Here is a 16274-nt window from a genome sequence, read left to right on the forward strand (position 1 = left end):
TGATCATTTGCCTGCTTTCTGAGTTCAGTTGGATCTACTCCTTTATAATCATGCTTAGTTGCTAGGAGAGGCCCTATTCCCCTCACAGAGCTACAATCCACAGAAGAGGAGCTGACTGTTAAACCACTCTGGCCACTGGAGCTCTGTCAGGGAGTCTCCTAACAATTCTCAGCACCCTTCACAAATTACACTTCCCAGGATTCTTTGGGGGAAGCCATGACTGTCTAAAGGGAAATAAAAGTCTGGTATGGGTGTGGCCCCCTGATTAGCCAAGTCAAACAGCTGTGAGTCTGGTTTTTAGGACTCTGACAGTTGGTTCTTACTGAGCATCCTCGATGTTAAAATAAACGTCAATGTTAAATTTCTTAAATTAATTAAAAATCAGCCATGCATTTTTTTAACTTTTAAATTGCAGAAAATGAAGGTCAGAGTATGGGGCTAGGTCAGTAATAGGATTATAGGTACTCTGTGAATATGGTTGATTTTTAATTAATTTCAACAAATGATGAAACCACTGACAGAAAAAAGTCCAACAGGGGTCTGGATTTTCCCTCTCTTGTTTTAGACTTTGAACTCTTTATTCTCTCTGACTGTTGTCTGTATCGCCATGAAAACTTAGAGGGTTGTTCAGCAAGCATTTCTCAGTTCAGCACTATAAGCTTTGTAAGATTTTGTTTTGAAATGTGCTTATGGGAAGGAGCAGAATGGCATGGGGGTATTTAACATGGCAGAATGCGAAAAATCCACGCTGGCTATAGTATACAGCCACTCTTGTGGCTGTATAATGCTTCTTAATTTACTTGTATAACCCATGGTTCTTAAGGAAAGTAGCACTTTATGAAGCTGAAATTTTAAACGAAAGCAAAGGACTAGGATTTTATACTTAATTTATTTCTATAAATCTTGTATCTTTCTGGCCCAAGGCTACTAATGAATTTTGTGCTACCCTATAATATCCTAGACAGGTACTGATGTGCAGCGGAATGAAGTAGAGATGGACAAATCTTAGTTTTTTTAATTTTTCCAATCTTAAACTCAGTTTTCCACATTTCTGCATTAGTTTGCATTTTTTTAAAAAAAAAGGCTGACACAGAATTCATTAGCATTTTAGGATGCATTTTTTCTAATATATACATTTTGTGTGCAACCTTGGTTGTTCACATTTTGCAATCAAATTTCCCTAATATAATGTTTGTTTGTATGTTACTTTTACTACTATATGCATTTATATGCAACCATTTATGTAGGGTAAGATTTTTGAGGAAGAACTGTATTAGGAGAAGTGTGAATTTCAAAGAATTTTCAAAGTTGCATTTTGGTTCATGTTTTGTTTCACAAGGTGCAAATTAGCTAAATTCAGATTAAAATGCAAACTAAACTAAATTTCTCCCCCATTTCTATATTGAAAGCTGCAGTCTACTTCTGGATGAACAAGTGTTCTTGTTCAAAGACAGCTTTAAAGGAATGGTCATGAATGGTCAAGGGTGTACTTATGCAGGGACTCGGGGGGTCTTAGACCCCTTACTTTTTTGGGGAGCAGCAGGGTCCCTATGTCTCCAGCATCCTATGAGCCAATCAGCAGGAAAGGGAAATGTGTTAGCTACTGAGAAAAGTCTTCTACCATGCTTCCTCGTCCTTTCCTGCTGATTGGAGCCAATCAGAGTGAAAGGAGGTGAGTCAGGCACTGAGAAGACTCTTCTCAGTAGCTAACACTCTCCCCTTTCATGTTGATTGACTGCTAGAGACATCTATTGTTGTGGGAGAAGGTATTAACAAGAATTTCATTCTCAACCCAGCAGCAAATAAATAAATAAATAAATAAATAAATAAATAAAGAAAGAAAGAAAGAAAGAAAGAAAGAAAGAAAGAAAGAAAGAAAGAAAGATAGGAGGGGGCATGACTGAGACTATCATGAAGGGAACCTGCACTTCTGAATTTGCCACTACACTACTATGAATGGTGTGGAATCATGAATATGGATTCATAGCCAAATGAAAAAATCCTTTGAATTTTAATTGAACTGGGGCATGTAGCAGCTGGTTACTTGGGTTGTATGAAAATTTGGTTGTGTGCTGAAACAGTCAAGTTGACTTCTCCTGCTGCAATATGTCTATTCTCAGCGCCCATGTTGGTATTTGAAAATCAAATTGTGCTAGAAATATTTAATTAGGTTAAATGTAAATGTACTGCCTTCAAGTCAATTCCAACTTATGGCAACCCTATGAATAGGGTTTTCATGAGGCTGAGAGGCAGTGACTGGCCCAAGGTCACCCAGTGAGCTTCATGGCTATGTGGGGATTCGAAGCCTGGTCTCCCAGGTCGTAGTCCATCACCTTAACCACTACACCACACTGGCTTTCATTAATTAGGTTAGGTACAGAATATTGATTAAATAGAGTAGAGACACCATTCCTTAGTCCCCATTACCTCTTTCCTTGCTTCTTTGTTACAGTATTTGTTCTAATTTTTAGTATTTTTGCAGCATTTTTTCCTAAAAGGATATGTTATACCAAAACATCATCCAGAGCAATCCTAACTGGGGCCAGGGGGAATGCAGTGGAAGATGATCCAGCTCTGCCAGGTCATACCAGCCAGGGCAAAGGGTGGGCGGCAGACTTTTATTTCTTTTTCTTTTTCTCCTCATGGTTCTATATTTTAATTCCCCATTGGTTTTTATGCTGGAGTTGAACCAACTACAGCAGCTCTATTTATTAATTTATTTTAACAGTCTATATACCACTTAATCACAGTAGTCTTTAAGCGGTGTATGAGTCAATAAATGAAAATAAAAAATAGTTAAAACCTATAAAATTCAGAATTCAGTTAAAATGCCTGCTGAAATGAAAAAGAAAAGGAGGCACTAGAACTTCAACAGGAATGGGCCCTGGCTGACCTCAATTGAAAGGGAGTTCCATAAAATTGGGCCCACAATACTGAGTGCAAGACTTCCTGGTGGATGTGAACCATGCATCTGGGCCATGGGGGAAAAGTTACAGTGACACCTCTGGAGACCTCAGTGATTGGGCAGGAATATAAGGGATCAGGCTGTCCTTGAGGTATCCTGGACCCAATTTTTTAGGTGCCTTGTAAATGAATACAAGAACCTTGAACCAGGCCTGGTAATGTATGGGTAGCCAATGCAAGGTTTTGAGCACCGGAGTTATGCACTGGTAATAGTCTGTCCCCACCAACAGTCTAGCTTCAGTGTTTTGTACCAGCAGGAGTTTCCAGACCAGGCCCGAGGGTAGCCCACATAGAGCACATTGCAATGATTGAGTCTTGAGATTGCCAGTGCATGAATAACCTTTGCCAGACTATCTTTATTCAAGAACATCCATTACTGGTGTACCAGCCATAGCTGGTAAAAGACTACCTGAGCCTCCAGCGACAAAGATGGATCCAAGAACATTCCCCAAAATCATTATTTCAGGGGAAGTGCACCCCATCCAGAAATAGGCCTCCAAGGAGAAAGAAAGAGCCTTGGAACCAGTGGATTTAAGGCTGCTTTAGGCCCACTTCCAAAGTACCCAGTTTTGGGGCCTACCACCAGGAGAAACACTGCTAGCAGTACATCTGCACCCATGGAGTTCCATGGGCATAATTGTAGCAGACATGCCTGCTGTGCCAGTGGAAAGCACCTCTGTTCCTTCCTAACTACTTTGTCTGGCGCGGCTCAGGACTTCATGGCTTCCATGACATCCATGGGGCTGTCTCAATTTGTTAGTGGTCCAACACATGTATCGGGGCACACTCTAGACCTTGTTTTTGCTACTGAGCATGGGGATAGTGATCTGGATGTGGGGAGTTTTACAACACTCCCTTTGTCATGGACAGACCACTGCTTGCTGAAGTTTAGACTTTCAGTAGCCTCTTTCCTCTGCAAGGGTGGGGGACCTATTAAATTGGTCCGCCCTCAGAGACTAATGGATCCTGAAGGTTTTCAAAGGGCTCTGGGGGATTTTCCGGCTGATAGGACTGGCGCTTCTGCTGAAGCCCTGGTCACTCTGTGGAATACGGAGATGACCCGGGCTGTAAACACAATCGCTCCTGCACACCCTCTCCTGTGTAGAGCTCATACAGCTCCATGGTATACTCCGGAGCTGAGAGCGATGAAGCAAGATAGGAGGCGGCTTGAGCGGAAATGGAGACGAACTCCCGACGGATACAATTATGCGCTGGTTAGTGCTTTGACTAAGCTCTATGTAGGAGCGGTTAAGGCAGCTAAAAAACATCATTTTGCTGCCACTATTAAATCATCTCTTTGCCGCCCAGTGGAGCTATTTCGAGTTGTCTGGGGGCTTCTTCATTCAAACCCTCCAGACACGGTGGAATCATTGGAAGCCCGCTGTAATCAGTTTGCCGATCACTTCCAGAATAAGATCTCATGTATCCGCCGGGACCTAGACTCTCAAGTTATAGCAGTTGATCCTAGTGAGATGTCCGGAGCACGGTCTTGTCCTGTTTTATTGGATGAGCTTTAGTTGGTTCAACTCGAGGACGTGGACAAGGTGCTTGGACAGGTACGTGCAACCACTTCGGTACTGGATCCTTATCCCTCCTGGCTGATAAAAACTAGCAGGAATGGAACAGGTAGCTGGGCCAAGGAAGTGATAAATGCCTCTTTACGAGAGGGAGTGGTCCCGGGCTGTCTGAAAGAGGCAGTGGTGAGACCACTCCTGAAAAATCCTTCCTTGGACCCAGACAATTTTAACAGCTACAGGCCAGTGGCGAATGTTCCATTCCTGGGCAAGGTCTTAGAACGAGTGGTTGCTGGCCAGCTCCAGGAGCTATTGGATGAAACCGATTATCTAGATCCATTTCAATCTGGTTTTAGGCCCAGTTTTGGCACTGAGACAGCCTTGGTCGCCCTGTACGATGACCTATGTCTGGAGAGAGACAGAGGGAGTGTAACTCTGTTGATTCTCCTTGATCTCTCAGCGGCTTTTGATACCATCGACCATGGTATCCTTCTGGAGAGGCTCGCGGAGTTGGGAGTTGGAGGTACTGCTTGGCAGTGGTTCCGCTCCAACTTGGCAGGTCGTCTCCAGAAGGTAGTGCTTGGGGAACATTGCTCGACACCGCGGGTTCTCCAATATGGGGTCCCGCAGGGGTCAGTTTTATCCCCCTTGCTTTTCAATATCTACATGAAGCCCTTGGGAGAGGTCATCAGGAGTTTTGGAGTGCGTTGTCATCAGTATGCTGATGACACGCAGCTCTACTTCTCCTTTTCATCTTCTTCAGGTGAGGCTGTTGATGTGCTGAACCATTGCCTGGCCGCGACAATGGACTGGATGAGAGTTAACAAACTGAAGCTCAATCCAGACAAGACTGAGATGCTGTTGGTGGACGGGTTCTCTGATCGGATGGTGGATATATACCCTGTCCTGGATGGGGTTACACTCCCCCTAAAGGACCGGGTTCATAGTCTGGGAGTCTCCTTAGACTCTTCCCTCTCACTTGAGGCTCAAGTAGCCTCGGTGGTTAGGAATGCGTTCTACCAACTTCGGTTGCCGGCCCAGCTATGTCCCTATTTGAGTAAAGAGGACCTTACAGCAGTGGTACATGCTCTGGTAACCTCACGTTTGGATTACTGTAATGCGCTTTACGTAGGGCTACCTTTGAAGACAGTTCGGAAGCTACAGCTAGTGCAAAATGCGGTGGCCAGATTGCTGACAAGGACCAAGCGGTCCGAGCATATAACACCTGTTCTGGCCCGCTTGCACTGGTTGCCAATATATTTCCGGGCCAGATTCAAAGTGTTGGTATTGACCTATAAAGCCTTATACGGTGCGGGACCACGATACCTTGCGGAACGCCTCTTCCGATATGAACCGGCCCGTACACTACGTTCTGCTATGAAGGCCCTCCTCCGGGTTCCAACTCACAGGGAGGCCCGGAGGGTAGTGACAAGTGGTGGCCCCTGAACTATGGAACAGTCTCCCCGAGGAAGTACGCCTGGCGCCGACTCTGCTCTCTTTTCGGCGCCAGGTCAAAACCTTCCTATTCTCTGAAGCATTTTAAGTTACACTGATTTATTTTTAAAAATGTTATTGTATTGGATTTTCGATTGTATTATTTAGTATTATTTTGTTATTTATTGTATTTTTTATGCTATTTTATGTTGACCGCCCAGAGAGCTATTGCTAGTCGGGTGGTATATAAATCTAATAAATCTAATAAATAAATAAATAAACCCCTCCAGCCAGTGGATCTCATCTACACAGTCTTTTAGGAAAACAGTTTGTATTAATTTAAATTAATACAATTTAAACTGTATGCAAGTCTTGCCCAAACCAGTTTCAGTGAAACAGCCTTGGAACAACATCTTGTAGAGCCTTAATTAATTATAGGATGATCTTCTGGATCTACTTTTATCTAACTCTTTGGTAAGTTTCCAAGACATGCCCTTTATTTGTTCAGAGAGTTTGGTTAGTCTAAATTCATTAGCTGTCACTTCGTGATGACTAGATTTATTTAAATATTTAAAGTTTTCCTAGTGTGAATAATTTTACTTTCCTCTATTCTTGAAAACAGTTATTTGAAAGTTTGGACCTATTCTTAATTCTTTCTCTTATTCTGAATCATGCTATCATGTGAATTTATTAAATACCAAACAAATAAGACAGGGAAAGCAGATGATTATTAAAGGAATTCTCAGAAGCAAATATGAATTAATTTTTTAATGCATCATCTGGAATGATTCCAAGAATTCTAATTTGCCTTGCAATTATCTTGAATGCAACATTGTACTATACTAAAAATAGTATTTACTGAATGAGGAAGAAAAGTAGTCACGCTGTAGGAAACTATTTGTATTGCATCTGAAGTGAATGTCTATAATATTTGCTAAATACACTGTTCTGTACTAATGTAAAAATGTAGAGTTATTAGTACTTGTGTATTTAAAGAACCAATTAACTGAAAGGACACTGCCAAAATACTTTTCATGTAGAAGTATGTTCATCCTCTGTAAATACAGAGGGTGCCTGTTGTTTAAACATACTTCATAATACTCCCTGTAACCTATTATACATCAGAAATACTATTTACTGTCTGCTGGGAAACATAGTAATCCTCCCCTCCAAAGACACAACAAATGTGCAGTTTGAGAATAAATTACAACTACCTTTTCTGCTCCTGCTAATTCGGTTATGATTCTCCATTCAAGCTACCTGTTAATATAATTTTAATGGAATTTGCAATAGGATATTATGCTTCTTGTACTTTGAAAATCAGAAGAGGGAACAATCTCAACATTTGTTAGATACTAAAAGAACTTTGGAAGGGCCTAGGTGGTTAGAGAATCTGTCTTGCATGCAGAATCAGGTTCAGTCCCTGGTGTCTCAAGGTAGCACTGGGAAAGGCTTGTGTCTGAAATCTTTGGAAGCTGCTGGCAGTCACTATAGATGGACCAGTGATCTGACTCACAACAAGGCAGATTTCTATGTTTGGTACTTTCACGAATAGGTCAAAGTGCTTCAGCAAGTCTAAGCAACCATCTCTGCAGCCCCCTATAAATCTGCTTCTGGGGATTATGTGGGATATTGAAGGGGAGAGTTGGTGGAAACTGCCCCTCCCTTGCATGAACAGGAAAGTAATTTAGGATCCTAGTTGTTTTGTTGTGCTTTGTTCCAAAATAAAATGGTTCACACCCACATCATCAGAGCATCATATCTGTTCATACACATGGAGCCTATCTTCTTACTGGCAAGAACCAGCAGGCCTTGATACAAGTATTGTTTGTTCAGTATCCACAAATAAGCTCTCTTTAATTTCCCTAGCAAACTTTTATTTATTTATTTATTTATTTATTTATTTATTTATTTATTTATATATATGACATTGAACATTACCAAATCATGATAAACTATTCTTATATTCATATTTCTATCTGTAGAATATTTACATCCCAACATTTAACAAAACATCATGGTTAGAAAATCCCTTTTCAAATCATGTTGAAACACTAAAGGTAAAGGTGTCCCCACACTTATAGTGCGAGTTGTTTCCGACTCTTAGGGTGACATCTTGCGACGTTTACAAGGCAGACCGTATATATGGGGTGGGATTGCCAGTTCCTTCCCTGGCCTTTCTGTACCCCCCAGCATATGCCGGGTACTCATTTTACCGACCATGGATGGATGGAAGGCTGAGTGGACCTCGACCCTTTTACACTAGGATCCCATTATTTTCGGCAATATGTAAATTTCAAATACAATATTACTTGTAATAAGATTACAATAAGATTACACTGAAAACATGATTCCAGTTAATATAGATGGTATTCAAATTAACATTGATGGTAATCAGATATATAATCTCTTCTATAAGGAAGTAAAGAAAATGTGCTGCTTTTTTGTTAAAAAAAAGCATATGATGGGTTACATGGTATGTCTTGTCATTTAGTATGTTGTTGTTTCACAATCTTTAGCAGAGGCTTGCTTGTAAAGAGAACCTCAAAAGACCAGTAGAAGCAACTAAATTAGTTTTCTCTAGCCTTGATGCATTGTCAGCAGATGAGAAGAAATTGAATCACATCCCATGCCATGCAATATGCCTCTAGTCTATGAGCAACTTAATGTTCCTGGCTATGGTCTGAAGGTACATGAAGCCACCACCTTGCTGAAGTTAAGCAGGGCTGGGTCTGGTAAGTGCCTGGATGGGAGATTGCCTGGGAACCACATGCATGATGTCTTGGGGTCTATGATGAAAGAAAGGCAGCATATACATGTAAGAAATAAATGTTCTTAATCTCTGCTGGTCTAATCAGTTTTGTTTTCTCACTTCACTTCTGATTAAAGGAATTCCAGGGTGTTGTGAAATAATAGTTCACAAATTGTGAATTATTTTCATATTTAGTCCCTTTTCTTTCTGAGGAAAAGAAACATGACTAATAAGTGTCTGTTTCTTTTATTAGAACTCAGAAATGATTAAGTATGTCAGTTTAGTTGCATACCAATGCAACATTATATTGTGTATTTAATAAACATATATGTGCAGTAGTGAAATTATCCTAGTTCCTCATCAAAATGTTGTCTCTATTTTAAAGTTATGCTGTAATAAAATATTGATCTAATCTCAACTTCTTCAGCCTTGCCATAAAGTTGTTTTTATGCTCAGTAGTACTGCCTGGGTATTCAACATTAGTAATGGACAAAGGGTAAGAAACAAATAATTGAAAAGAAAATGCTGTTCAAGGATTACATTAATCTTTAGGCAGACTGTCTAGCCATAGTACTCCACCTTTTTTCCAACAGATGGGTTACTGTATTGAGAAGATTATATATAAATGAAGCTGCTAAAAAAGGGTTTTCCATTGTGCACAGTGCTCCAACTATCGTGAGTCTACTTCTTACAGCTTCTGCTCAAACGTGGCCATTAGCAGAGGTGCCTGCTGTAATGGGTAAATTTAGATGGCAGTTTTTTTTAAATAGTATGCCGCTCTGGGCTCCTAGTGGGAGGAAGGGTGGGATATAAATAAATAAATAAAATAAAAATATCCCAGTGTGCAGCAAGGTATGCATTTTTCACTCTATGGAATTTATATGTAACCTGTTTCTCAGAAAGGGCACCACATACTATAGGCCCTGTAATCACATTTTTTGGGCAAGACACAGTTCAATGCATATATGAAGCTCTGGTGATTCCGTTTAATTTGCATAATAGATCACTTCAAACAATTCACTTTCCCACGAGTACAGTGGCTAGTTTACTGCAAAAATAGTCACAGAGCTGTGAACACCCCCAAACTATCAATTGTTTCATTCATGTATTCATGCACACATAATCAATTGGGTGATGGGTGAATTGGCTGGTTAGAAGCTTACGCCAATACACCAGAGAACACCACTTTCCAAGGCCTGCCCTCCCATTAGGCAAGGTGAGGCATTTGCCTCAGCTGATGGGTCAAGGACAGTGTGGGAAGGCAGCAGAAAGAGTGTACCCCCTCACCTCAGCTACTACCTCCAGGCACTCCTGCTTGTTGTCTCGCCCTCCCTCCCCCACCTGCCCTGCCTCCTATGTGAACTTGTAGTTTTCCTTGCCTTTCCACTCCCCTTTTGCCAGTTCAGGCTGCACAGTTCAATTGAACAGCACTGTGATCCTGCCCCTTCCTCTTCCCTCACAGCATCAGCTTTTCTTCATTGCCCCCAGGGCCGGATTAAGCTGAGGAGGGCCCCTAGGCTGATTGGTGTTTGGGGACCCTTCTCCCTACCTTTCTGCTTTTTTTCACGCAGGTTTGCCATCAACCAAGATGGCGGCAGAGGCTTCAGCCCCTTAGGGAAACCTCAGCCGCCATCTTGATTGATGGCAAACCACAAAAAAACAGAAAAAGGTAAGTGAAGTGGGGGGATGGCGGGTGGTTCAGAACCTCTTGTCCAGCGATAATTTTTTTTAGCTTATGCATGGGCCCCCAAGAGCTCTGGCCCCTCAGGCTTCAGCCTACTAAGCCTAATGGATAATCTGGCCCTGATTGCCCCCACTGCACAGACGTATAAGGTAGGAGAGTATGCCTGTTGTGAGGAGGAAAAAATACTCTGGTTGGGGGTATTTTCAAATGCAATCATGTTGGTGCTCCTCTTGTGTTAATTGCTTGCCTGTTTTTCACTGTTGATCTTACCCAAAGCCCAGGTCAATAGGGACAGGGTTTCCTCTCTTGACTGCTCTCAGCTTGCCTGCTCTCAGGCAGATGCTAAACACTAACTGTGGCTCTGCATCAGCAATGGGAACCTTCCTTTAGGTGTGCATTTCAGAGTACATAGGAGCTCTCTAGCTAGATGCTGGCCTGTTTGTAGTGGTGGCTATCAGCATAGAAGGATGACATTGGTGCCCTTTTTTCATTCACTTAGGCTGAATCTAGATAGGTTAATTAGCCTTTTAATGCAGGTTCTCAGGACATGGGATAGCCCAGTAACCTGCCTCTCACTGCGTAGTCAGTTTATTCCTTTGGGAGGCTACTAGTTTCAGGATAAATGCTTGTATGCTGATCAAACATCACCTCCTTGGAAAGAGGTACAAACTTTGGCAGATAAAGAATTTAGAACCCTACACCAAGCTATAACGTATAACTTTGAGAACAAAAAAAATGTCCATTATCTCTTGAAAATCACAACAACATTTAGATCTATGCTGATCATTGACCATAAAAAAGAAAGATTGATTGACTGAACTTGGAAGTAAATCCCATTCAGATCAGAGGAGCAGACTCCCAGGTCATTGGGAATAGGATTGTAGCCTGTCTTGAGTAGGCACACATACATAGGATTGTCTTGTTAGATGCTGTTTTTTAGTACACAGTTAATTTTATTAAGGCTGCAATCCTAAATACACACTTACCTTGGAAGTAAGTACTATTGAACCCAATGTGTCTGAGTAGAATTGCATAGGATTACACTGTAAAACATTAGATAGTAGTTGCAGCTGAAATATTGTTAATTACTTCAGTAATAATTTTCTCAAAATGTACTGCCCTATTGTATTGCGCTGCATGTGTATAACATTGGTTTTGATGGTTGACAGGGCCAACACTTTCCTGCACAGTGACTGCAAATTCTATATATATATATGTATAAAAGATTCTAGCTGGTATTCCTTGGGGTAAATCCCTCAAGACAACTTTCACATGAAGTGCTTTATGTGTGGGTACTGACAGAACCTTGATTGTGTTGTGAGTGATATTATCATGTTTGCTTTCTGCCTCCACTCCACAACATTGGCTGTCACTGATGGAGCAAGGAAATACAACATGATGACTTCAAAAGATGGAGCAAGTTTTACTCTGTATGGGCAGAACTTGACACAGGGATCCCTTTTCTGGTGGCGACCCTGTGCTTCTCATAGTATGTCATGCCATCCTGGAAGATGGCATTGTCATTGTCCCTGACACACACAACACAAGTCTGCTCTGAAAATCTGCTGACCAACCTTAGCTGACCAAGCACTGAAGTCAGTGGATTGGTTCTTGATTTCATCATGCATCGGGGTTCCATAGAGCAGTGATTCCCAAACGTCTTTTCCCACAGACCACTTGAAAATTACTGAGGGTCTTGGTGGACCAATTAATTTTTTTCATATGTTGTAACAATTGTAATTCCATAGAATTACAATGTATGTATTGTATGTAATACAATAAAATACAATGTAAGAAATAAAATACAATTATAAATCAATATAAATATTTAATATGATGGATGTGCCATCTTCCATCTTCAACCACAAATCCTCAGACCTACCATGGACAACATGAATGAAGCTCACAGATCACAGTTTGGAAACCCCTGCCATAGAGGATTGCAGGTGTTGAACAATGATGGCACATGCACAGGTAGTCATTCCATTTAGCACAGACAGCAAAGTCCTGCGCATACTGTCTTTATAATATTCTCTTCATTCTCAGCCATATCAAACATCATCATATTTGTTGATTCTATATATCTTTTAAAAATAATAATGAAAAGACTGACTGTACTACATGATATTTTAGGCAGTATAGTGGGTATGGTACTTTGGGGACATAGTTTTCTAGGGGAACTGCTGCAGCACTAGGGGACTGAAGAAGACCTGCCCTGGGAGTGAGTATCTGAGCATCTGGGTGCTTGCTGCTTGCTCCTTTGGGTTACTGTCTCAAGACAGCTGAGGTCCCTGGTAAGTGCTGCAAGGACTGGGACCCCCTGCCTGACCCTGGCTCCAGAGAGAGGCTGCAGTTAATCTTGCAGCCTCTTGCATCAGCTGCTGGCTGGGTGAGGAGGCACAAAAGCTCAGCTGCCCTTGGGCGGCGGGTCTGCCGCCAACGGGGTCGCCACCGAAGGGAGTGGCCCCTTTGGGAGTCCCAAGGGCAAGGGTGCTTCCCCCCTTTTATTACCTTTTCTTTTTTTAATTTGTTTTCTGTTAAACCAATCTAGAGGGGATTGGTGGTAGGGAGGGCGTGTGGTGCATGTGTAGTTCTTGCACAGGGTGGGAGCCTGTGCAGTGAACTGAATGATAGGAGAAAGTCACCAGATGCCTTCAGAGTGAGAGTCTGTAACTGGCAGAAGGCTGGCCCTCCCTGGGTGTGAGACAGGAGGGGGAGTAGATGGGCCCTGTGTGAAAAAGTTTGAATGGGTATGACTGTTCCCAATTCTCGCAGAGGCCTACTGGGACAATACACTCTTGCAGGTTTTGTTGGTGGGCTCGTGTTGGGTCCATATCAGCTGTTTAGGAGGAGTCTTAGTATGGAGGAACGTGGGTGATGCCACCCCAATTTCAGTGATCATGGGTAGAGGGAAATATAGCCATGGGGATGTGGTGAATTACCGTAGAAGACGAAGGCAAGGCTATCTGCGCCTTGTTCCTTGCTGCCGCTCCTCTCATGGATGGGTTCCTCGTTGCTCATCTGCTGTGCCCACTGGCCTGTGTGCGTTGTTGTTTAATGCCAGATCGGTACACAATAAGACCACTGTCATCCATGATTTGATTGTGGATGAAGGTGCCAATTTGGTGTGCCTTACTAAGACCTGGGTGGGTGAGCTTGGAGGAGTTGATCTGACCCAGCTTTGCCCACCTGGATACTCGGTGCAACACCAGCACAGGCTGCAGGGACGGGGGGGGAGGAGTTGCTGTGGTCTGCAGAACTTCCATCTCTGTCACCAGGAAACCACTCTATCTTGGAGCTGGCTGCAGGGGTGGTGGACAGATTAAGATGGTCCGCCCCCGGAGCCTAATGGAATCCATAGGATTCCTGAATGCCGTGGGGGAGTTCCCAGTAGATAGAGCAGGTGACCCTGTTGAAGCCCTTGTCATGCTGTGGAACAGTGAAGACCGTCAGGCTCTTGAAATGGTTGCCCCCGAATGCCCTCTCCAGCATTGTGGAGCCCGGCTTGCACCTTGGTACACCAGTGAGCTAAGGGCAATGAAACAGGCTGGACGACAGCTAGAGTGCAAGTGGCAAAAGACATGCTGTGAGTCTGATCGGGCATGAGTAAAACATCATAACCGTGCCCACTGTGTGGTGGTGAGGGTGGTGAAGAAGGCCCACTTCTCTGCCTCCATCGCATCCTCAAGTAGCCATCCGGTGGAGCTTTTCCGTATTGTCAGGGGTCTGTTGACATCAGCTCCAGGAAATGGAGTTTTAGACCCTTCGGAGGCCCACTATGAATTGTTTGCAAGGCACTTTGAGGGTAAAGTTGCTTGCTTCCATAGCAGTCTTGATGCCCCCTCCACATCTGCTGTAGTCCCCAATGAGTTGTCCAGTGCAACGTCTGCTGCAACTTCTTGGGAACAGTTTCAGTTGATGCGGCTTGATGACGTGGACAAGGTGCTTGTGATGATGTGACCAGCAATGTGTCCTCTCGACCCTTGTCCTTCTTGGCTTATTAAAGCTTGCCGAGGAGGTCTGACTGAATGGATCCAGGGTGTGGTCAATGCATCATTGCGGGGGGGGGAGTGGTTCCAGCCGCCTTAGGAGCATAAGAAGAGCCTGCTGGATCAGACCAGTGGCCCATCTAGTCCAGCATCCTGTTCTCACAGTAGCCAACCAGGTGCCTGGGGGAAGCCGGCAAGCAGGACCTGAGTGCAAGAACACTCTCCCTCCTGAGGCTTCTGGCAACTGGTTTCCAGAAGCATGCTGCCTCTGACTAGAGGCGGCTGCCTCTGAAAGAGGCGGTGATCTGACCACTCCTGAAAAAGCCCACCCTGGACCCATTGGATTGTGATAACTACCGGCCGGCAAATACCCACTTTTTAATTAAGGTGATTGAGAAGGTTGTGGTGCAGCAATCGCAAGTACTCGTGGATGAAACAGATTATCTTGATGCATCTCAGTCTGGGTTCAGGCCTGGCTATGGGACTGAATTGGCCTTGGTCGCCCTGATGGATGACTTCTATCGGGAGAAGGACAGGCGAAGTGCAACCCTGTTATTCTTTCTTGATCTCTCAGCGGCTTTTGATACATTGACCATGGTATCCTTCTGGGCCGACTTGGTGAGATGGGTATTGGAGGCACTGTTTTACAGTGGTTCCGATCCTGTCTCCAGGGTTGCTCTCAGAGAATAGCATTGGGTGACTGTCTTTCGGCCCCCTGGCAGTTGTGCTGTGGGGTGCCGCAGGGTACCGTCTTGCCTCCCATGCTGTTTAACTTCTATATGAAGCCCTTGGGAGCAGTCATCAGGAGCTTTGGGGTGAGGTGTCAGCAGTATGCTGATGATAGCCAGCTCTGTTTCTCCATAACATCTGAATCAGGAGAGGCCGTGCAAGCCCTGGACTGCTGCCTGGACTCAGTGGTGGGCTGGATGAGGGCCAATAAACTGAGTCTGAATCCTAGCAAGATGGAGGCACTGTGGGTTGGTGGTTCCCGAGTTCAGATAATTGGTCAGTTGCCTGCTTTGGATGGGGTCGTACTCCCTCTGAAAGAGCAGGTCTGTAGTCTGGGGGTGCTCCTGGATCCATCTTTGTCACTAGAGGCCCAGGTGACTTCCGTGGGTAGGAGTGCCTTTTACCAGCTTTGACTGTTAAGACAGCTGTGGCCGTTTCTGGACTGGGATAGCCTGACCGCTGTTGTCCATGCACTGGTAAGCTCCTGGCTGGATTACTTTAATACCCTCTATGTGGGGCTGCCCTTGAGGTTGGTCCGAAAGCTGCAGCTGGTGCAAAATGCGGCAGCGAGACTGCTCACTGGGGCAGGGTATCGCTAACATGTCACCCCACTGCTGAAAGAATTGCACTGGCTGCCCATTTGCTACTGGGCCAAGTTCAAGGTTCTAGTTTTGATGTACAAAGCCCTATACAGCTCAGGAACAGGATACCTGAAACACCGTCTTACCCCTTATATACCCAGTCGATCACTGCACTCTGTAGGTGAGGGCCTCCTGCAGATACCATCTTATCAGGAGGTCCATTCTGCACAACATAGGAAATGGACCTTTAGTGTGGCGGCACCTGCCCTGTGGAATTCCCTCCCCTTAAATATTAGGCAGGCGCCATCTCTGCTATCTTTTCTGCACCTTTTGAAGACTTTCCTCTTTCAACAGGCCTTTTAAGTTGAGACCTAGCTCAGTCTGCATCTGTGTTGGAATTGGTTTTTAATAGTTTTTTAAACAATATGTTTTTTAAATGCTTTTTTAAAGATGTCTTTAAAGCTTTTTTAAAAAAAGGTTTTTAAAGTTGTTTTGTTTTAATGTGTTTTAAAGTCTGTTTTTATGATGTTTTAAAGTGTTTGTAGCACTTCTGTTTGCTGCCCTGGGCTTCTGCTGAGAGGAAGGGTGGGATATAAATCAACTAATAAATGAATAAATAAATAAAAC

The 16274-nt window shown here is 43.5% G+C and overlaps 1 protein-coding gene across 9 annotated transcripts in view; it reads left to right on the plus strand.

The window, feature by feature from the left end:
• Positions 1-16274, plus strand: part of ESR1 (estrogen receptor 1) — a 383776-nt gene that overhangs the window by 259049 nt on the left and 108453 nt on the right. The gene's annotated exons all lie outside the window — the stretch shown is intronic.

Source organism: Rhineura floridana, chromosome 4, assembly GCF_030035675.1.
Source record: "Rhineura floridana isolate rRhiFlo1 chromosome 4, rRhiFlo1.hap2, whole genome shotgun sequence".
NCBI lineage: Eukaryota > Metazoa > Chordata > Lepidosauria > Squamata > Rhineuridae > Rhineura > Rhineura floridana.